Genomic DNA, 24,689 nt, shown 5'->3' on the forward strand with positions numbered 1-24,689 from the left:
GTAAATGGGAGTGATACGACCGACCTTCCAGTCATCTGGTACAATTCCTGTATCTATTGATTGCTGGAAAAGGGCGGCTAATACGGGATATATTATAGGTTTAGTCATTTTAAGCATCTTTGTGCAGATGCCGTCTGGACCTGGCGCTAAGTTATCTGAAAGTCGATCGATGGCCGATTCTATTCCCTCTGGTGTAATTATGAGATCATTCATAGATGAGTTAATTGAAGGAAACGTAAAGGTCAGGTGGAATTGGATTTTCGTTTGTGAATACAGAGCAGAAAAACGAGTTTAATTCAGTCACAGCTTCAGATGGTGAGAGTAGCACACTGTTATTAACGATTGGTATAGTGGATTGAGAAGAGTGTTTAGGGTTGATTACTTTCCAAAACTTTTTCGGATTGTTCATTAACATGCTGACGATGTCACCGTTAAAAAACTTGTCTTTAGATGCTTCAATTTCAGCTTTACATTTATTTGATTGTTCTCGGTATCGCTGCCAATCATCATCCGAGTGGGACAACTTAGCTTTAGAGTAAAGACTTTTCTTTTTATTTATTTCTCTCTTCACTTGGGACGTGAAGAGCGGCAGCTCTTCACCTTGGTTGGTGCACGCAATACATGGATGAATGAAAGAAGCAGAAAACACGAGCGCTACTTTCACTCATCCGTGTATTACACGAGGACTAAAGGCTAATCCCACCTACAATTCCTGTATCTATTGATTGCTGGAAAAGGGCTCAACGAGGGCTTGTCCTGCGCTTCGTCCGTGCGTTTCGTACGCAGCCGAAAGTCTAAATTTCAATAGGCGCCAACTGTCCCAGATTTCGGTTCTCCTCCTTTTTTCTGCGCAGCCGCGCATTTTTCTTTGGCTTTGGCGCTTTCTGCCCTTAAGATTCAGTTGCGAGGCAGCACTGTGCGTGGGTGCAATGTGTTGTCATTGCTTATTCTCGAGTTGAAAAATTTTTGTGGATAAACCCAATTAATTTGGTCCGCATCTTTAGACAGGAGGCGAAACACTTCCTTTCTGCTGAAAATGCAGAGTAAATTCGGGAAGATCGATTCCTCTACGGTAGCAGACAGAGAGACCGAGTCATGGATGCGGATAGTACACTGTTATTTAGCGCTGGAGTTGGTGGCCGGCCCCAGTTGAGTCATACTGGCCTCTTTGACACTATCAGTAAGACATCGCTAATAAAAAATGTCAGGGACGAATTTCTTAAGTTAAGCATGATAAGAACGCATAAAACAACATTTCATTTTTGTGACAGAATCTTGAAAGAGGTTCATCTTTCTTTTTTTCATTTTTTTTAAATATTACATTGGTAGCACTTCGGGGGCTACAATTGGGTCAAAACAGAACGAGAAAAATGGCATCGCAATCAGCTACATTAAACTGCATTTTTATCTATCGCCCGAATTTAGTTTTTTAATGTCCACTTGTCAGAAAGACGCATGGTAGACATAACCATGCAAATATTACAACTACCGAACGTTGTCCGGAATTCCAAGCGATAATCACTAGCGAGAGCGTGAAGGCCATAGGAGCTAGCACGTAAAGTAATAACAGCCTAATCTCCATAACACGGCCACAGTTGATCTCCATTTCGGCGTCATACAAACTGAGAAATTCTCCCGGCGAAACCGCACTCAGGCAGCCGGTTTTAGCTCTCAATGATTCCAGCGCTCTAGTGCGCCGCAATTAACGATACAAATTTCTTAGCCACTGTCATAATTCTGCCGCGGTGCGCAGTTGCAAGTTCGTTGCGCGAAATCTAAATATAATAATTAAATTCTGGGGTTTTCTGTGCCAAAACACACATAAACTCCACACATAAAATGTGGCGTTCAGTGATCCGAAGCGGCCTAGTGGGTTACCGAGCATGTTGCAGTAGTGGGCCCTAGATTAACTTTGACTGCCTGTGTACTGCGCGCGCAGCTAAAGCGCGAGCGTCTCTGCACCCCGCTCCGATCGAAATGCCGGGTGCTGAAACCCGCACCTTCGTGGTCCGCATCGTAAAGTCACCTCGTTGGGTCGCAACATGCGCTTAAGGGAGCACAAAACAAGAGCTAGGGTTTCGCGAATATTCTGAAATTCGAAGTAACAGATTTCGTCTCGCCTTGTTCGATTCAGCCCTCGAATGGAACAGCTGACAGCTGTGTAACAGTAAAACAAAAATGAAGAACATTTCACCCCTGCGACAGTGGACATAAAGAATAATGGGAAGTAATGTGGCGTATGCTGCGGTCTTTAAGGAGCTAGACTTTTCCAGCTTAAGCGTAATTGGTCACCATCATCGCCATCAGCTTATTTTTATATCCACTGCAGGACGAAGGCCTCTCTCCCAGCTATCTCCTATTACTCCTGTCTTGCGCTAGCAGATTCCAACTTGCGCCTGCGAATTTCCCCATTTCATCGCGCCACTTAATTTTCTGCCGTCCTCTGCAGCACTTCCGTTATCTTGGTACGCCCTATGTAACTCTAGTGCTTCGCCGGTTATCTAACCTACACATGACCTCCCCCCCCCCCCCAAGAAAAATTAAATGACGAGGTTTTCCTTGCCAAAACCACGATCTGATTATGAGACATTCGGTAGTGGTGATGTCCGGAATAATGTGGACCACCTGGGGTTCTTTAACGTGCACCTAAATCTAAGTACACGGGTGTTCTCGCATTTCGCTCCAATAGAAATCACACGGGGATTTGATCTCACGACCTCGTGCTCAGCACCCCCCAACATAACCACTTAGTAGCCACGGAGGTGCTACTAAGTGGAGGGCTTGCCCAACTCCATGTTTTCTCCTATTGTCAAATAGAATATAGGCTACCCCCATTTTCTCTCTGATCCACATCGCTCTCTTCTTGTCTTTTAACGTTACGCGTAAAATTTTTGGTTCCATCCCTCTTTGCATGATTCCTAACTTATCAACCTCCAAGTTTCTGCCTGATATGGTAGCACTGGTAGTATACAGTGACTGTACAATATTCATTTCAACGAAGCGATATCGGTTGTCCCGTAAAGAACGGTGCTTGGACCCCTCCTATTCCTAACATATTTATGAGTTGCGTAAAATTTATCACGTCATGTTCGTCTGCTTGCCGACCATTGCGTTATTCATACCCGAGTTACTTACAGTACTGACGAAGAATTCATCCAGGACAACCTCAGTGGCATTCAAGCATGGTGTCATCTCTGGTTGATGACCCTTAATCCCACTAAATGCAAGGTCATGTCTTACCATCGCCACCATAACCCTTATTTATTTATATACACGATTTCTGATTCTCCTGTCAAACTTGTCCGGTTGGAATAAATATCAGTAATAATCTCTCATGGCGTGAGCATGTAACAAACCTAATCTCATCCGCGAATAGAAAACTTGGCTTCCTTAAGCGTCATCTTCGAGACGCCCCTCTAGATGTAAAACTACTTGCTTACAAGCCATTAATAAGACCAAAACTCTAGCATGCATCCATCACTTCGGATCCACCACACGCATTTCTCATTGATTCATTAGAAGCCGTGTGAAACAGAGCCGTACGCTTCGTTCGTGGCTCACACTGATACGATATCAGATTATCATCACTCAAGCTATTATCCCAATTATCCGCTCTTTCCCTCTGCCACGGCATTTCTAGCCTGTGTCTATTTCATAACTTTTATTATTCCCAGCTCAAACAAGAAACTTACATCTGCGCACTTCCACCGCAAACGTAGCAACGCACTGGTCATCCGTTTAAAGTCTGATGCCAACGTGCAAGCATGACTACTTTTTCCAAATAATTTTTTGCTTGAAACACTAGGCCAGCGTCACGACCTATGCCCATGAAATTGCAGGCGCCACCTGCGCATCAGCATCCCACAGATAGAGTTACACTGCACCTGTCGTCATGAACGAAATATTATCATTTCCAATGTTAGCCCCACTCCTTATGTAATATCCGCAAAACCGGGGTCTTCAACGAAATAAAGAAGAAATGAAGAAATCGTAAGCTCCCTGTCAGATTTTGGTAATGCCCGCGGTGTTTACTCCAACCCCTTTTTATTCTTCTGTAAATTTCCTTGTCATGGTCAAGGTCATCTGTGAGTAATTTGCTTACATAAACGTGCTCGTGTACAGACTCTAGAGGTTTACTGGCTATCAGGAATTCTTTTTTTCTTTGCCGGGCTATGGAACCATTGTCTTCTGCATATTAATCTTCAACCCTATTACACTTTCACAGTTAAGTTCACAATAATGTGCTACCATTATTCTCCAGTGTTGCTGAACAGGACAATGTGATCTAGAGACAGAAGGTTGGTGAGATATTCGACGTTGACCCTCACTCCTAAATCTTCGCGGTCTAATAGCTTTACTTCTTAGCATGCAGGGAACGGCATTGGAGAGATTGTGTCTCCTTGCCTGTCCCCTTTCTTGATAGATAATTTTAAGCCTTTTTTTTTTTGTGGAGAACCGAGGTATCTATAGAATTGTCGTAGATATTTTCTAAAGATTCTACAGCTACCTTGGCTCTAAAATTGTTCGCACTCAAATCCCGCTCAGACATGACATTGGACAGGAGGTATGGTTCGTCACTATTTATTAATGTAATTGCGTGCTCTTCTCTTAATAAATATGAATACGCTTGATTACAACAACATTTCACTTAAAGTGCCAGCTTATATGTGAAAGTACTACTCCATATATAGAGGAAGTGTCTTTTTCTATCTGACAACACTGCAGTCAACGCGCATTTTCGTTTTAGTTTTTTAGAGGCAAGCACATTGGCATTTCACTCAGCTTCAAAAATTGCTTGTCGCAAACCCTTAGAAATACTTCAAACATAGTCCGTGGCATGTAGTCTGAAAACATGTCTTCGTGCTAATGCACCCAATTTTGTGCAATATTTCCGTATGCACACGAAAACTCCTCCATCCGTATGGAAGGACGGTGGCAAGGCAGACGCCGGCACCACAGCAACGGGACGTCGGTGGCGTGACTGGAAAGCCGCGAGGGCGACGACGGTGGCACGAGCTCGCAAAATGTGGGCGAGCGCAGAAGGCACGCGCGAACGGAACGAACCTTGCTTGAAGCTGGTGAAAGCATTGGTTGTGGCACAATGCAAGAGAATCGTAACGCCTGGACGCACGGCCGTATTGGGGAAATATCGTAGCGAACGACGAAGCGATTGCTGCTGCCCGCAGTAAGCGAAGAAATGCTGTAATAAAGAGGGAAGAACATGGGTCTTGGCCTGAGGGTGTCTCGCATTAGATATCTGTGATTCCGCCTCCCATGCCTTTTTAGGGAAGCGTCCGCTGGCATCGAGGCACGGAGCAGAAACGAGCGCACGCCCTCCCATTTGGCCATTGCTTCCATCGTGCACGCCGTGAATTAAGCCTTCAACGCGAGACGCCTCCACTAACGGCTCCGCCACGCACGCACGACGTCACTGCCCACAAACGCAGGCGTGGTGAACGCCCCTCGCCTGCTAATCGTGTTCCGAGCATCACCCCTTGCGTTGCCCGTATTTTGAGATCACCATTACTGCGCCCCTTTAGATTTTATTCGCATCCGAAGCCTTTATGCGCTGGACGTTCCACATCTTTGCCAGAGCTTTCTGAAAAGACCGCGCAGCTTGGGTCATTTGTTTTGCTGGGGTGCATGCGTGGGCTGTAATTAGGTGGTCCCAGCTAATGAGGCAATTATGAAGACTGCGTTAACCTCGTTTCCATGCTCCCTTCTCAATCCTCGCACTCTGCCTATCTATTTGTTTTCTCCTCCTCAATCCTCACACTGTTCCTATTTATTTCTTCTTTTTCTCTCGCAACTGCTAGTTTCTAATCAGGGAGCACTTTTTGCGACTTTTCTGGTCGCGAAGAACAGTCACTTCACTGAAGTGAAAGGTGCTCTCTCGCACGGATCTTTTTGCTCGATCCGTCCTATTTCTTACCGCTCGCTCTCCTATTTGTGAGGTTTGACGTCGTCATGCAGATAGCATGGGAGCCTATTTGCAGCTGGAGGCAAGGAACGAATCTCTCGTGCACTCTTTGTCGCCTGCTTGAGCTTCAATTATTCGCCTTTTCTCAGAAACCGGTGGCTCTGTGAAACGCTGGCGAACGTTATGATCATTCTATTCGAGAGATTGCGGGAACCACAACCGGTAGTCGAACTGGACCTAATCTTAACTTCGCATGCTGATAGCATATCAATACTTACACATTTATCTGCCCTAAGTCATCACGCAGTAATCCGCGCCACAGTTCATCTCAAGTTATCACATCAGAAAAATAAAGAAAATATCACGCGCTACGATAAAAGAAATTACCGGGCCATCAGTGAAGAACTAACAACATTCTGCGATTGGTTCCTTACAGACGTTTCCCGGCGCTCTCTTGAGTGTAATATGTCCCTCTTTAAAAACAATATGCAAGAGATTGCTGCGAAGCACATTCCCACCATTACCGTTATACAAAAATCGTCATCCTCCTGTTTCAACGCATCACTCAAACGCCTCAGTAACAAGAAGAAAAGATTATTCCGGTCGGCGAATCAGTTAAACAGCCCATACGCATGGGCGAAATATCGTACGGCAGATGAAACGTTCGCAGCGCTATCTCAAAAGGATAAACAGCTTTTCTTTTCAAACACATTTCCAGATATGTTACGAAACAACCCCAAGTGATTCTGGAAGACCATTAACCCTAGTCATGCTAGATTGTTGTCATTAACTGATGAACACAACCACCCTGTTCCAGAAGGTGATGTCGCCCAAATTCTGAACAAATCTTTCTGCTCCGTATTCACCAGTGAACCTGACACCCCATTCATCAAACACGACATCATGCCATCATTAACGTTTGAACCTAACGAAATTTTGAAAATTATTGAATCATTGCCACTAACTTCTTCATCTGGCATTGATGAAATCAATTCAAGAATGCTAAAAACAAAACATGCCTCAGGCACCATTTTAGCGCACATTTCTTAAGCGATCTCTTCTGTCTGGAGTGGTGCCGCTGGACTGGAAGGTGGGCGGAGTCATCCCGGTTGCAAAAAAAAAAAAAAAAGGTACCTCAACTTCCAGTCCCAACTGCCGTCCCATTACCTTAACTTGTGTTTGTTCAAAAGTTATGGAGCATATCATCTACTCATACATAGTAAAATTCCTAGTAGCTAACATATTCTACCATCCTAACGAACACGGCTTCTAGAAGGGGCTATCTTGTGACACACAGCTTGCACTATTCGTGAATGACATTAGCCCTAGCATAGGTACTAACACACCAGTAGATGTGTTAGTACCTATTAGTACTAACACACTAACGCATATTAGTGTTAGTACCTACCTGTTTCTGGCCCTCTCTTTAGACTTCGAAAAAGCATTCGATGAAATTCCGCACAAACACTTGTTCTTAAAACTATCGCGCCTAAATATAAGCCTCCCGATTTTTTATCTGATACGCGACTTCTTGACTAACCGTCAGCCGTTCGTTTACGCTAACAACACTTGTTCCCACATGACCCCCATTCTTTCTGGCGTACCACAGGGCACTGTCCTTAGTCCTTCGCTTTTCTTGATCTACATTAATGACCTTCCTACTAACATTCAGTCTAACATCCGGCTATTCGCCGATGATGCGTTCTTTACCGGCCTGTACTTAATCCCTCCGATTCTGCCATTCTTCAGTTAGATCTTAACCGCATTCAAGCATGGTGCGAAAACTGGTTAATCAGCTTGAGTATTCAGAAGCCGTGCTAATTTCATTTTATTCCAGGCAGTGGTACCAAACTTTTAAGTATGCCATTTCGGGATCAGAAATCACATATAAATACCTAGGCATAAAATTAACTTCCGCTCTCTCTTAGTCATCGCACTTATCACATGTTACTAACGACGCTAAACGTGCACTTGCCTACTTGCGACTAAATTTAAAACTTGCTCCCACTTTACTAAAGATCCAAGCAAACTTAACACTAGTTCGGCCTAAGTTGGAAGACGCATGTGCCGTGTGGGACCCCTTTTAGTCTAACCATACACATACACTCGAAGCTGTCCGAAACCGCGCGATAAGATTGGTTTATTCGGATTGTTCATATTACACCAACGTACCTGCCCTGAAATCCCGCGCCAATATTAAACCTTTAGCCTCGCGACACAAAATTTCTCGCCTTTGTCTTTTTTATAAATTATATCACGCATCGCTTTCTCCATCTTCTATCGCTCCCGCCCACCGGACTTGATGCCGCGCGAGCCATCGACAGGCGACCACGTTCTTCGGCTCGTCTGCATTCGTTTCTGTGTACAAACAGCCAAATAACCTGCCCGCCGACGCCATGCACCACTCCGACCTCAGCAAATTCAAGGAATTCATCGATCACTTTATCTACTGAAGTAACAGCCCACGCCTCATATAATACCCCTAAACGGAGCACTTGAGGAATAATAAATAAATAAATAAATAAATAAATAAATAAATAAACACGATGTCACTCATGAACTCAGTTGTAGTCATTAGGAGATAATAAACATTAATAACAAGGATGTCCTAGTGCAGTAAATAGGCGTGATGGTCAAAGGTAGGGATGCAAAAATAAACGAAAACATATAAAAGGAACACGTTCGGAACCGTCCTTACAAGCCGGCCTCACGGATGAACGCCCAAGTATAGTTTGTAGCTACTAAGACAACCATGTGAGGCTCTAATTTTGCAAGCTTTTATTGTGATCGTAATTACATGAACATTCCAGGCACATTTTTGTCATCGGCGTTGCCGTCGCCGTGATGCTCAACGTAAAATACAAGGACGATAACACCGTCCCCCGCGCAGTATGCTGTATGTGCGAATGAAGGCGTGCGAAAGTGAGCCGACGATGGTGGCTGAAACTTGAGGGCGCAAGCGAGGAAGGCGGGGACGGAGCGCCCTTCATCCGTCGCGCCCAAGAAACTTCAGGAGGGGAGGTAGGGGGGGGGGGTGGACGGTCGTACATAATGAACGTTGTACAGGTATACGCCCCTACATCCAGTCATGATGACCAGGAAGTCGAAAGCTTCTATGAAGACGTGGAATCGGCGATGGGTAGAGCGAAAACAAGATACACTATACTGATGCGCGACTTCAATGCCAAGGTAGGCAAGAAGCAGGCTGGAGACAAGGCAGTGGGGGAATATGGCATAGGCACTAGAAATAGCAGGGGAGAGTTATTAGTAGAGTTTGCGGAACAGAATAATATGCGGATAATGAATACCTTCTTCCGCAAGTGGGATAGCCGGAAGTGGACGTGGAGGAGCCCGAACGGCAAGACTAGAAATGAAATAGACTTCATACTCTGCGCTAACCCTGGTATCATACAAGATGTGGACGTGCTCAGCAAGGTGCGCTGCAGTGACCATAGGATGGTAAGAACTCGAATTAGCCTAGACCTGAGGAGGGAACGGAAGCAACTGGTACATTAGAAGCCGATCAATGAGTTAGCGATAAGAGGGAAAATAGAGGATTTCCAGATCAAGCTACAGAAGAGGTATTCGGCTTTAACTCTGGAAGAGGACCTTAGTGTTGAAGCAATGAACGGCACTCTTGTGGGCATCATTAAGGAGTATGCAATAGATGTCGGTGGTAACTCCGTTAGGATACCAGTAAGCAATCGCAGGAAACGAAAGATCTGATCAAGAAACCCCAATGTATGAAATCCTCTAACCCTACAGCTAGAATAGAACTGGCAGAACTTTCGAAGGTAATCAACAAGCGTAAGACAGCTGACATAAGGAAGTATAACATGGATAGAATTGAACATGCTCTCAGGAACGGAGGAGGCCTAAAGCAGTGAAGAAGGAACTAGGAATAGGCAAAAACCAGATGTATGCATTAAGAGACAAAGCCAGCAATATCATTACTAATATGAATGAGATCGTTCAAGTGGCTGAGGAGTTCTATAGAGATTTATACAGTACCAGTGGCACCCCTGACGATAATGGAAGAGAGAATAGTCTAGAGGAATTCGAAATCCCACAGGTAACGCCGGAAGAATAAAGAAAGCCTTGGGAGCTATGCAAATGGGGAAGGCAGCTGAGGAGGATCAGGTAACAGCAGATTTGTTGAAGGATAGTGGGCAGATTCTACTAGAGAAACTGGCCACCCTGTATACACAATGCCTCATGACCTCGAGCATACCGGTATCTTGGAAGAACGCTAACATAATCCTAATCCATACGAAAGGGGACGCCAAAGACTTGAATAATAATAGACCGATCAGCTTACTGTCAGTTGCCTACAAACTATTTACTAAGGTAATCGCAAATAGAATCAGGAACACCTTAGAGTTCTGTCAAGCAAAGGACCAGGCAGGATTGCGTAAAGGTTAATCAACAACAGACCATATTCACAATATTAATCAGGTGATAGAGAAAAATGCGGAATATAACCAACCCTTATATATAGCTTTCGTTGATTACGAGAAAGCGTTTGATTCTGTCGAAACCTCAGCAGTCATGGAGGCATTACGGAATCAGGGTGTAGACGAGCCGTATGTTAAAATACTGAACGATATCTACGGCGGCTCCACAGCCACCGTAGTCCTCCATAAAGAAAGCAACAAAATCCCAATAAAGAAAGGCGTCAGGCAGGGAGATACGATCTCTCCAATGCTATTCACAGCGTGTTTACAGGAAGTATTCAGAGACCTGGATAGGGAAGAATTGGGGATAAAAGGTAATGTTGAATACCTTAGTAACTTGCGATTCGCTGATGATATTGCCTTGCTTAGTAACTCAGGGGACAAATTGCAATGCATGCTCACTGACCCGGAGAGGCAAAGCAGAAGAGTGGGTCTAAAAATTAATCTGCAGAAAACTAAAGTAATGTTTAACAGTCTGGGAAGAGAACGTTAATTTACAATAGGTAGCGAGGCACTGGAATTGGTAAGGGAATACATCTACTTAGGGCAGGTAGTGCCGGCGGATGCGGATCATCAGACGGAAATAATCAGAAGAATAAGAATGGGCTGGGGTGCGTTTGGCAGGCATTCTCAGATCATGAACAATAGGTTGCCATTATCCCTCAAGAGAAAAGTGTATAATAGCGGTGTCTTACCACTACTCACCTACGGGGCAGAAACCTGGAGGCTTACGAAAAGGGTTCTACTTAAATTACGGACGACGCAACGAGCTATGGAAAGAAGAATGATGGGTGTAACGTTAAGGGATAAGAAAGGAGCAGATTGGGTGAGGGAACAAACGCGAGTTAATGACATCTTAGTTGAAATCAAGAAAAAGAAATGGGGGGGGGGGCATGGGCAGGACATGTAATGAGGAGGGAAGATAACGATGGTTATTAAGGGTTACGGACTGGATTCCAAGGGAAGGGAAGCGTAGCAGGGGCGGCAGAAAGTTGGGTGGGGGGACGAGATTAAGAAGTTAGCAGGGACGACATGGCCACCTTTAATACATGACCGGGGTTGTTGGAGAAGTATGGGAGAGGCCTTTGCCCTGCAGTGGGCGGAGCCAGGATGATGATGATGAAGATGACGACGTAGTAGGTCGACAGCACCTGCGTATGGCACCGCCACACGCGGTCACGCGTGCTTTATCTGGCAAGCGATTTGCTCTGGTGGCACAGTGTAGGTCTAGGCAGCCGGCACGTAGTTTTGTTGATGCTGCGTTCTCGCTGCTCCGTTTGCGTAGAAGCGATAGGCAACAGGAAGGTCACTTCGCTCGCTGCTGCTGCCGCGCCTCCTCACGCAAGCGTTTTGACAGCGAACGTCCGCGGACCTCGAGTGAGATGTTTGCCTGTGCGCGCTGTCACCATGCTTGTTAATTTATTTACTAAACGAGCGTTTATAAGACTGTACGGCCGACCAAACAACTATCCTTACTGACTGTCTAGTAAGTTTCTACCGCAATCGATGCTTCGTCTTTCGGGCGAAACTGCGACTTCTTTAATCTCCGTATGATATTGAGCGCAGCCTTATACGTTTTCATGCCGCGATATATATTGAGGCGTCGCACCGTGACTGGCAGAGCCGCGACGCGCGGCGCTATGCACAGCCCATCCACGCATTTGCCGCTTCCCGGCACGTGCATGCAGCCTATGCAGCCGTAATATTTGCCGGGAAACACATGCGAACGGTATACGCGAAGTTGAGCTTTCCGGTGTTTATTTTCTTTGCTCCGTACGGCCGAACCCTCCGCTGCCGCGGATGCGTAAAACCTCTGAATCTTTAAAAGTAGCGCCAACCACTTCCTTCCTCCTCTGCTACCGCTGTCAGCGGAGACTGAAGGAAATTGGGCCACATCAAAGTTGCGCTGTCGGAAACGGCTGGCGATACTTCTCCGAAGGGTCATTTGTACCACTTCACGCGCTGGTACATGGATGCAGAGCGCTCGAACGGTGTTTAAAATGGATGTGACGTGTATTTAAGCCTTAGGAATAAATGCCTTTCTTTCTCTTCTTTTTTTATTTTTTTATTGCCGCCCCGTGATTGCGCGTGCACTGTAGCCGCAACGTCGGCTTTGATTCAACTATGTTATTTATTGTATCGTTGCCTTTGGAGATCAAATATTCTTTTTTTTTTCAAGCAGCATGTGTATCTCGTGTGCATTTGTGCGCATGTAGTTTTCCATCAGTAGGCCTTGCGAAACGCATATGAAAAAAAAACATAATAAACTTCATCCTTGCAGCATCAAACAAATAAAAGATGTGTGTCCCATCTAGCGCCCTGTACTCTGATTTGGGAGAAGTATTACAGAAAGAGAAAAAAAATACGGAAGTGCAACATTCCATTCATGTTTCTGTCTTCTTCCCGTAAGGGAATGCGGAGTAATTTGTGCGGTTTCCTTACTTGCGGTCTGACCTCGGGCGCCGAAAACAAATTTAGGCAGACATTACATATGCAAATCTCTGGCCCATAAGCTGTTTGAATTTTTAGCCGAGTCCACGCATACCAAAAGAAGTGACCCCGTAGCCTAATTAGTGGTTACATTGTGAACATGGCGTTGCGCTGCTAAACTCGAGCTCACGGCTTCAAACCAGGTCGCGGAATTTGATGGGAACGAAATGGAACAACACTCGTGTACTTCTGGTTAGGTGCACGTTAAAGAACCTCAGGTAGTGAGAACTGAACAGGGGGCCTCATAATCATATCCCAATATACAAAACACCAGGATTTGTTTAAATAAAGAAAAGGAAAAGAAGGCAGCTGCGCCCTTCAGCTTTTTTCCTTATGTGTAAAGGAAAGAACTTACTCTCGAGTCTGATTTCCGAGAGAAGCATGTTACGCTTATCCTATATTTCTTACCTAAATGTAATGCCGTTCCCAAATGTAAGTCCGCTACACTTAGCAGCTTCTGTATCGTTAGCGGCTGCTTTCAGTTATCCGGTGCGCCATCATAGGAACCAGATTGAAGCATCACATACACGTACAGATATTTGTAGATCTGCTGTGTTAGATGTAGAAGATAAGTGCGGTACCATATTGGGCACGCAGTTTTATTGGGCTTGCCTGAATCATGTTAGCAAATTTACAGGCTGCCCCAAAACGAGGCGCTTGTATTTAATGACAGCTGGAAACTTGTTCAGCAGGACGAATTAGCCCCAGTGCGTTAATTCTCTCAGGAAAAAGTGCGCCTCTGCGCAATAGCCACGGCTCTCCAGCAGCACAATCATTCAAATAAGAGTCCTCACTTGCATCGGCCCCTCACCTTCCAGACATCAGAAGTATTGACACGTGTACTTATCTTTATCGGGCGACCACGTTTCGCCGCCTAAGAGGTGTCATCGCACAGCGCAGGACGCACCTGCATGTAAAAGAAGTTTCGGGAATGTTATCGATGGTTCCATCCGCTGTATTTCCCCGCAACTTGTGCAATCTGATTGCATGTATGCGCGACGCGAATAGTGTAGAACATTGTGGAAGACACGCGGGTCCCAGCGGTTACTCTGGAACGATCGACGACTGATCTATAAAAGCCGACGCGCTTGACCCGCTGATCAGATTATCTACGATTGCCGACCGTGTTCGCCGCTATCGTTGTGCTATAAGTGTAGCCTGTCTTGTGGGCACAGGTTCGCCCAATAAAAGTCAGTTTTGTCGTTAACAGTATTGCTACCGTGTTCTTCAACGTAACCATCACGTGAAAGTATTGTTACGCGTTACTTTCGAACGGAAATGGTTTTTCGAAAATTTTTGATAGTGAACTCCGAAGTCGACTATGATCTGAATAACATATGCCATTTGATTAGACTAGATGTTTCTACTTCATTTGGCCTGCTGGCACCTTGAAGGAGATCGCCAGGCAAGCCACGGAGACTACTACATTGGTAAAGACTTCCCGGTCCCCCCGGTTCAGTCTGAGTACACAGACAATATCTTTTCGCTTATACTGCTGTTCATATTAACGTCCAATGAATGCCTTGATTCCTCTCCTCGGAAAGTCGATTGGTTGGCAGCTTTTAAAACAAACACGCTTATTCCAGACGGGAGTTATAACTTTTTTCAATCAGTGCGTCTATATTATTTATAATTTTTCTATTACATATATGTCGTGGATATATATGTCTATGTACCCTTAGATTTACTTAGAAGTGTATTGGTCATCTGCATTCCTTCGCGCCACGCAGTTAGTGACCCTGATTTATTTTACAATAATATTGTTTTCTTTGATCATTGTGCCTGATGAATATTTCACCAACAAGAAGCGCGACTAAAATGACACAATGTCAACAAAATTTTCTTTCGTAGCTTCATATTGCAGATAGGCGGCTTCTATGACAAACGTTACGTGTTACTTTGAGAGAACAACTTTAAGAATAGCAGTTCGCCTGGGTAAAATTACAATTGGCGCTGGCCGACAAGTCAGGGGCTTACCAATGCAAGTAAAACCAAAAAAAATTTACTGAAGAGACTCTCTGCTAGAAAAACTGGGCGCCCGCCATTGTCCGCGCCACGAATGCTCGCTAGCATAAGTCTCACTCGAGAACGACAGCGAAATCGAAGACGCCGTTCTGTATAACCCATGCCTGAATTGTGCGTACGTAACGAAAAGGCGTCCATAGAAATTTGCGCTTGAAATACAGCGCCATTATAAGTGCGCACGCGCGCAATCGGTCTCAGCGCGCGCAGTGATATTACGTTGAAATACGTTACTGAAACTAGCAAACCTAGGTAGAGAAAAATTTCAAAAAAATTCACTGAGACTGCTGTCATTCAAGTAAACATATCGCTTCAGACATCTTTGCCCTACTAAAAGAACAAATGTCTTGCTATTTTACACCCCTACGAACCAGTGATCGTGGCGCAAGAAATAGCTGGCCTGTGCAAGCCAGCTATATTACGTCGTGCAAAATGACGGCGATTTCTTCAGAGTTTTTCTTCATTTATTTACTTGCTCGTTTCAAGTGTGGCATGCGCTTCGCATTACAATTTTGCGTGCCCAAACGCACGGCACTTATTGGCGATAGGTGTGAGCGCAGACTCAATTCACGCTGCGGCATCGGACGCGCCCTGTCTCGTCGTGACGATAAATCCTCGCAGAAACATCGCGTTATGTTCGTTCACTATTCGCGACACAGGCTCCGAGTGTCCTACAGTCAGCAAAATTAGTAAATCGATTGTTTTATAATAATAACGTGGTGCGTTGCTGCATTTTGTGATAACTTTTTGATATAAATACGTGGGGTCACAGGGAATTGCGAATGATTCTGTGAAAAGGTTTCGCATTTGTTCCTGTTTTTATGAGTGTGTGCTGGCCATAATACATGTCATCCACTGAAAGATGTTTTTCTTTCTTTTTTGGCAACGTAGCATGGTTTCATTCTAGATCAATAAAAGTGAAGTTCCTTTTGAAACCTCTCTGGCGCTGTCATTTATTCCCATCCAATTCGCTTACCTTCCTTTACCTTCTAAGGAACCTACACGAGCAATGCCCGTCAGTAACACCCTATGTTGACCTTACGACATACGCCACTACTATAGCTTAGTGACACGCTGCCGCGTCAGCTGAGGCGAGTCGCAAGCTCACCTCAGCTGTCGGACGCTTAAGAAATTCAAACATTCGCACTAAACAGCAGAACATCTCAACGTCACTTTCATATTCGGTTGTAACGTTCTACGTTTTTATTTTTTTACAGAGGTTGTCCCCACGGCATACAAATGGTGACGGCCTCCCCACGCCACCATTTTCTTGACAGCTGGGCTTCTGCGGAAGCATTGCAACGAATTCACACACATACCTAAGAAAGGACAATCGCGACGCCGGGCGCGTCGGAGCGCGTTGGCCGCGTCCGATTGCGTCGCCTGCGCCAGTAGGTCGGACTGCTGTTGTTCTCGCCAACTTCACGTAGCATGTGCGTCCGCGCGCAACCGGTCAGGCTGCGCGGCGCGATATTCGTGCCTTTAAGAGCAAGCTTTAGCTCGGGCCCAACTCCGACGCGGCCTATTCAAATACATGTAAAACGCAAAAACGTTGTTATGAGATAACCCCTGGACCGATTTTGATGAAATTTGTTGCATTTGAAAGAGAAAGTTAAATTATAGTGACTGTTGGAAGCCGAATTTCGATTTAGGGCTTGAATTTTCTTAAAACGATTTTCAAATATTTGACCGTTTGAAAAATATAGAAGCACGAAGTTTACAAATTCATAGCTCTGCATCAAAAACTGATATCGTGGTTCTGTAAACGGCATCTATTAGATCATTCAAAGCGGACAAACTGAATATGTCATCTTACATCTTACGTGAATTTGTTACGTTGGTTACAACGGTTTTGCAAAAGTTGTATTTTCCTAGGATTGCATTTCTTTATATTCGTGTGTAACATATCAATTTTGTCCGCTTTAGATGTACTATTAGATGCAATTCACAGAATTGTATTATCATTTTTAGTGGTTGAGTTACAGAGTTGTAAACTTGATAGTTTCGTTTTTTGAAAATGTTCGATTTTTGCCAATTTTTAATAAAAAATTGACGACCTAACTCAAAAATTCGAAACCAACAGTCACTAGATTTTAGGTTTGTCTTTTAAGTGCAACAAACCTAGTCAAATTTGGTGCAGTGGTTGCCGAGAAAAACGAATTCTGCTTTTACATGTATTTAGATAGGAGCACGCGAGCTAAAGCTTCCTCTTAAGCGCCCGTTCCTGCAGCGAGCGTCGGCGCCCTTCGTAACCAGACGAGCGAGCACAGCGAATGACGAAAGAGCGAACACGGAGCGTAGCGGGGCATGGAAGACGGCGAAGAGAGCGCGAGGAGGAAAGCGAAGGAGAAGGTTGCAGCGTAAGCATGAGTTGGGAAGCAGAGGAGGAAGGTATGGTGAAATGGGGGTGAGAAGCGTAGTGCCGCGCAAGATGGGCTCTGTGGCTACGAGATGGCACCACGGTAGCGCGCGTCGTCTGTTCACCGAGGATGCCAACGATACGATATATGGAAAGAAAGCACCGCATGAGTGGAGGTCTGTCTGCGGCGGCTGCTTTGAATTGAGCCCACGCGCTGCCTCTCGCGATTCCGCGATTGGCGAGGCAGTCGCGCCGCACTTCGCTCCGTTTGCAACTTGCCGCACGAGACTTTATGCGCGCTAGCTAATATATCGCGAAGCGAAAACACCTATAGACCTGACCTCAAATATCGCATTAGGGAGTATCGTAATCTTCGGTGATTTTTTCCATATTCGACCCCCAAATATTTTGTCCATGGACGCTAAACATTTCTAATGCATAAGAAATGCATTCGACGTGCATCAAATGTATTGAATAATGAACAGAATGAGGCCGTCACCTATTATAAATGAGCTAACTTCTTTAACAATGTGACCAATGCAGTGTTTAACTAAAGTTCACGACAGTACTTTTTTTTAATATTCCCGCCATACAATCATTCATGCCAGTAATTTCCTTCTCTGCAAATGGCATAATATCGTGCATTGAAAATATTAAGTTGGCTTCATCGGCTATATTGAAGAAATGAACTCAAAGCTCCTCGAAATACTAAACATGTTTCTGCTGTATATTTGCTACTCTTGTGTTCTCAATCCCTCCCCTCAGGCAATATACTGGAAGACTGCACAGTCAAAAAGACCGTTCCAATCTACAAACCAGGTAATAGAAGTTCATCGTTAAAATATTGCTACGGCATGAGCCGGGCGAGAAGAAGAGGAAGAAGAAGTGAGCTGGTGCAGGTATACTATCAATTAACACACGCACTTTGTTCTTCACCATCATAATAGGCAGAGGAGTATTTCGCAGATACACAGACTGTCCGGCGACCTTACCTCCATCGGCCGCGCCGGCTAGTTTCCCGACGGCGGTGGAGACGTAGCACGTCGCCGTGGTGACGGTGAACGGCGTTGGCGACTGGTTGGGGGCGTCAGGCTGCGGTCAGAAGCTGGCGAGCCACTCCTTCTACTATACTGACGGAAGGTATTCCGAGGTGGCGCGCCTGTGGTGTTTGCAGGGTCTATCGGCCAACGGTCGTCATAACTATCACGTCCAAAATTAGGCCAAGTTGGTGGTGGGCCATATGTTGTTGTCTGTCGGCGCCGGCGACAAAAACGAGCAATGTGTCCTGAGGCGCCGCAGCTGTAACATACAGGAGATGCGCGACCGACGTTGTATGCCTCGGAGTCAACCCTGGGACGCTGCGAATAATAAACGCGATCTTCCGAATTCCGATTCGTGGTGGTAGCTCGACGAGTTCGTTGATCGTGCGTCATGTCGTCGGGAAAGGTACGTCGGTGCTGTCGCAGCTGATCACCTCGACAGTCTGCAACGTCTGGCATGACAGACAATGCTGACACAGCAGATGCATGTTCTTGAGGTTGGTTGGAAGCGCAACCAAGCTGTTCGACATCCGCCCCTTTGGTGTGTCGTTTGCTTGGCTTGGCAGCTGTTTTCGCTGTCCACAAATTTCGACCTTATATCTACGGACGCCCGTTCACTATCATTACTGACCACCACGCGTTGTGCTGGTTGGTGAATCTCCGTGACCCGAGTGGACGACTGGCACGTTGGGCTCTTCGACTGCAGGAGTACGACTTCGTTATTTCCTACAAGTCCGGGCGTCGCCACGCAGATGCGGACTGTCTCTCCCGCCTTCCTCTGACGACGACGGAGTGTGACGAAGACAATTTTGATGACTGTTTTGCTCCCATTTCTTCTACATTCCCAGACTCGATGACTTTCAAAGCAGAGCAGGAAAATGATATTGGTTTGGAACCTCTATTTGTGGCCGCATCGCGTCCTGGAGCCACCGGTCGATTTTGTGTCCGTGACGGCCTGCTTTACAAGACCAATTATTCGGTTAAAGGCGCACGCTTCCTTCTGGTGGTGCCGCAGAGTCTGCGAACGGACATACTGAGAGCCATGCACAACGATGTGACCTCTGGCCATCTTGGATTCATAAGAACTTTGAACCGGACACAGGAGCGTTTTTACTGGCCCAGAATGCGGGACACGGTCAAGCACTACGTCGCCAGTTGCGAACAATGTCAACGCTACAAGCGCCCTACGACCGCTCCGCCAGGTCTTCTCCAACCTCTGCCGCCGCCTCGCCTGCCATTTGAACAAGTGGGTATCGATCTTCTGGGCCCATTTCCCCGATCATCTAACGACAACCGATGGGTGATCGTATGTGTAGACCATCTGACCCGTTACGCGGAAACGGCGGCCGTGCCATCTTCAACAGCTGCGTCCGTTGCAATGTTTTTGCTTCGATTCATTATTCTTCGACATGGTCCCCCCCGTGTGATCATTAGCGATCGCGGTCGTCAGTTCGTTGCGGACGCCGTAGAAGAACTGCTTCGTCTCTGCAGTTCGCAGTTCCGTCATTCAACGCCTTATCACCCTCAGACAAATGGGCTTGTAGAACGTACGAACAGAACTATAACTAACATGCTGGCCATGTACGTATCTTCCGATCACAAGGACTGGGATGACGTACTCCCCTTCATCACCTATGCGTATAATACTGCAAAGCATGAGACGACCGATTACAGTCCTTTTTATCTCCTTTACGCACGTTCACCGCTAAGCTGCATTGACACTATACTACCGTTTGACTTTCACAGCGAGTACTCTGTTGCCAAGACGCTTTGTCTTGCCGAAGAAGCCCGGCGTATCGCTCGTCTTCGTACTGTGGCATCGCAAGACCGATCGAAAGAGCGCTATGACAGCCGACACCAGTCTGTCTCGTACGCCAAAGGAGACTTTGTGTGGTTGTGGACTCCTCAACGTAAACGTGGCTTATGCGAAAAGTTTTTACCTCAGTACACGGGCCCATTCGTCATTGTAGATCGCTTGAGTGACTTGACGTACGTAGTGGCACGCTTGACGTCGACTGGTCGTCGGTCTAGCCGGACCCAGTTAGTACATGTTGCCCGTCTTAAGCGGTTTCACCCTACGCTTTCCGAGTGATTTGGACTTGCCCAGCGGGCTTCGTCTGGCAACCGGGGATTGCTACGGCATGAGCCGGGCGAGAAGAAGAGGAAGAAGAAGTGAGCTGGTGCAGCCTCAGGACGCCATCTTGACTTTACCATCCATCTCGTCCCTTGAATAAAGCCGGTTTAACATTAACCGTAACAATATTGTCCCATCGCTCTTACAAGTATACATTCTATAATAAAGAAACACATCATTTACTCTCATATCACTACCTTTCTTCATTTCCTTAGCTACTTTCATCCGTCAAAGCATGATATTCAAATGGGCTTCACATGTGAGACATAACTGGCTGCCTTCTTTCATGACTTGCACGGTAGCCTAGACTGCAACCAACATATTGACAGTATCTTTCGGGGTTTATCCAAATCATTTGATATAGTACCTCAACCGCACATAATGCTCAAGCTATCTCATAAAGATTATATCTTAACATAATAAACTGGATAAACCGATATCTATCCAACCGGACGCAATTCATTTCTGCCAACAACAAACCATACCAAGCTCACCAAGCAACCTAACCTTCCAATAAGATCAGGCGCTCCTAAAGGAACGCGGCTCGGACCTCTCTTATTCATAATATGCATCATGAGTATACTCTTCACGTATACCGCCTAATTCTCATATTCGCTGATGGTTGCATCATTCATCAAAATATCAATAACATTTGCTACCAAGAAGCCTTTCAGGACGACCATTCACAAGTGTAGAATGGTGTGAGCTGTGGATGATGGCACTAAACATGTACCTTTCTTCCCTTCACCCCTAGTCGTAACGCCCTACTCTTTTCTTATAAAGTATCTAACGTCCCGATAGAAAATGCGATTCTTTTAAATACTTAGGTGTCACACTGTCACACGACCTAACCTGACGCACGTATGTTTCTAACATAGTATGATCCGCGAATAAAACGCTAGAATTTCTAAAACGCACCGTGCTTGCTGCTCCAACCCACGTAAAGCTGTTGGCTTACATAACACTAATCAGAGCTAAGCTAGAATACGCGTCCGCGCTATGGAATCCGCATCACCTATATCTGAGAAGCGCCCTCGAATCTGTTCAGAAGACTGCGGTTAGCTTCATGCATTCTGGCTATCAGGCAGGTGTAACGGCCTTCTAAGCTGAATCATCCTTATCAACTCTAGCCCTTCGCTGCGGCATTTCCGCCCTTAAGCCCGGAACACATGGAGCGTTCTTGAGGGGATTTTCGCCTCACGGCGCCGATTTGACGCCCGGCGTCGAGAAAAACGCCCGCCGCCGCCGATCAGGACCGGCTAGATTTTGACGCGGCGCGCACGCGTCTGACGCTACCGAAAGTGCCTGTCGGAGACACTTCCGTCTGTTTTCGGCGGGAGCGGCCAGCCGTCTCAGTGGCACAAGGTCGCCAGACGAAACATTTCCGGCCAACTCTCTCCGCTGAACATCCACAAAAATATCGATACAATACTAAACATACCAGGTAATGTGTATAGACATATTAGTGGGATATTTATTGCATAATTTATTAATTATAACACAAGCAAACAACATATAAGCATTGTTCGTTCATTTAGTGGTAGCCTCATGTAGCCTGGCCAGCGTCCCGCCAGCGCTTTCTTTTTTTTTTGGCGCGCGATAATCGCAGGAGAAAAACGCCCCATGTAGGCCCCGATTTACTCTGTTTCACAAGTTAGTTTACACCAATATCGACAGCATAGAGTACACAGCGCCACCTGTTCGCATTTCTCACCGCATAGGCGACGCTCAAGTTGCTAGACGACCACATGCCCATAATCCTACATTTTCCGCTTCTTTCTTTTTCCGCAGAGCTGCGCAATCGAATGGCCTTTCTCATGACCTCGCCTTTATCACCTGCCCGACTTACTTTTTGAAAACCATGACCGATCACTGTCATCCTGAGTGACATGGCCAATGTTCTTAGATCCTTATTCTGCAGTCTCACCCCTTATGTATTACCCCCTGGAGGGGTCTTACGGCAATAAATTTAACTGGACTGAATGTCGATTGCAGCACCGCCGCTCCACTGAAACGGTTAATTAACTGCGATGACTGGACGGCAACAACATGGAGAAAGGTTTCCAATAGCCAGCCACGTTGGACTATCCCGTACAAACGACCGCGTAAGGCGTCGGCTCTTTCGGCCAGGAGTTTACCATTCCGTGCGCCGGTACGTTTCTGGTTGCGAGTCCTGCCAACGCAGCAAACTTTTGTCCTTGCAGCCTGCAGGCTCACTCCAGCCTATAGGCATTCCAACTAGTCCGTTCTACAGCATAGGTCTTGATCTCGTTACGCCATTTCTGACTTCTCTTTCGAGGAACCAGTTGCGCCACGATCGTTGCTCACTTCCTGCCTCATGACGTCATCCTCCACCACGGCGCTCGACGGCAGCTCCTAACAGATCGCGGTCAATCTTTTCTTTGAAACGTTGCCGACGATATGCTTCGCTCTTGTTCCATGCGTCACAAGCTGACCACCGCCTACCACCCGCAGACTAATGGACTTACAGAACGCCTCAACCACACGCTCATCAAGATACTATTCATGTACGTTTCAGCAAATCACCGTGATTGGGTCAAAAGTTTGCCTTATTTGACATTCACTTGCAACTCATCCGGCCACAATACTGCCGGCTTTTGCTTCTCTTATCTGTTGTTTGGCGGCCACCCCACGTTACTGTTTTAGACACTACTTCCATCAGCTCAACACGTTGCTACAGAATATACTCGCAATGGTATTTCTCGTGCTCAAACGACCCGTAACATCGCACAGGATCATCTGCCTGCCACGCTGTTGATTCGAAAGGCCAGTCACGATAGGCACCACAGAACCGTTAACTTGGAACCAGGCTCCTTGGGCCTTCTTTGGACCTCTCGCCGCCACGTCGGCGTGACTTCGAAACTTGTTTCCCACTTTACTCTGGGCCCTACAAGGTCTTAGCTAACCGAGGTGACATACGAGATTACCCCGTTGGATGGTCAATCGTCATCTTGAGTGCCCCCCACTGATGTCGTGCATATGTCCTGTCTCAAGCCCTACGTTTCAGCCCACAACGCTTGTCTAAGTGTCAAGCCGGCGCTCCGACCAACGGGGGTCATGTTACAGGCCATTCCCGCATTCTGAAGAAGGTGCTCACCAGGACGACGAAGAGGACGATCGAGGGAGCCTCGTGGCTGTGTTTATTCTGCCATCATGGCGGTGACTTCTCTCCATATATTGTTATGGGGATGTTTGTAGCATACGCAGACTGTATATGCAATATATGCACAAACATAGTCAATGCGATTAAGATGGCTGACCAGCAACAAGCACGGAGCAGCCAGCGCCTCGCGATCTTCTGTCTTTCTCTTCTATTATCCTTCCGTAACAAGACACCGGGGGGCTCAAGCGCCGTCTCGGCGCAGGTTTCGCGAAGAACTGCGAGCGAAGTATTGCTTCAGTCGCGGAACGTGCAAGATGTCAACAGGCTTCCGAATTGGATGGCCTAAACTGTAACGGGGAGATCTCGTGATTGACGTCATTAACTAGACATAGGGCTTCACAAGGCCCTGTGTAGTGAGGGAAACGCTTCTGGGAGAGGCTGTCCCGAATTAATGGTGGCCGAAGGAGCACCCAAACACCTGGGGCGAACTTAACATCGCGATGGCACCGGTCGTAGCCCTCTTTTTGTATACGCTTAGAGGCTATTAAACGAGATCGGGCGACATGGCGCACCACGTCAGCGCGATCAATGACTTCACGAGCACACTCATTTGCAACATGTGGCACATAAGGCAGGATGGTGTCAAACGGCAATGCCGGGTCGCGACCATAGAAAAGATAAAAGGGTGAATATCCTGCGGTGCCATGTCGTGACGAGTTATACACGAACATCACGTACGCCAGCGTAAAGTCCCAGTCGCGGTGTTGATTAGAGTCGTACATCGACAGCATCTCTATGAGTGCTCGGTTGAGCCGTTTCGTAAGACCATTCGTTTGTCAGTAGTAGGCAGTTGACAGCTTGTGCTCAGTGGCACAAGAGCAGAGGAGGCCGTCCACAACTCGAGACAAGAACGAGCGGTCATGGTCTGTAAGTAACAGTCGAGGCGCACCGTTATGGAGAATGACGTCGTGGAGGAGAAAATCGGTGACGTCAGTTGTGCAACTAGTTGGCAACACCTTTGTTATCGCGTAGCCCGTCGCGTAATCAGTACTGACCGCGAGCCACCTATTCCCTGTAGTCGTCGTTGGAAAAGCGCCAAGCAGGTCAAGGCCTACACGAAGGAATGGTTAGGAGGGAACTAGGGGA

Source organism: Dermacentor variabilis, chromosome 7 (assembly GCF_050947875.1).
Source record: "Dermacentor variabilis isolate Ectoservices chromosome 7, ASM5094787v1, whole genome shotgun sequence".
In the NCBI taxonomy this organism is placed as follows: Eukaryota; Metazoa; Arthropoda; class Arachnida; order Ixodida; family Ixodidae; genus Dermacentor; species Dermacentor variabilis.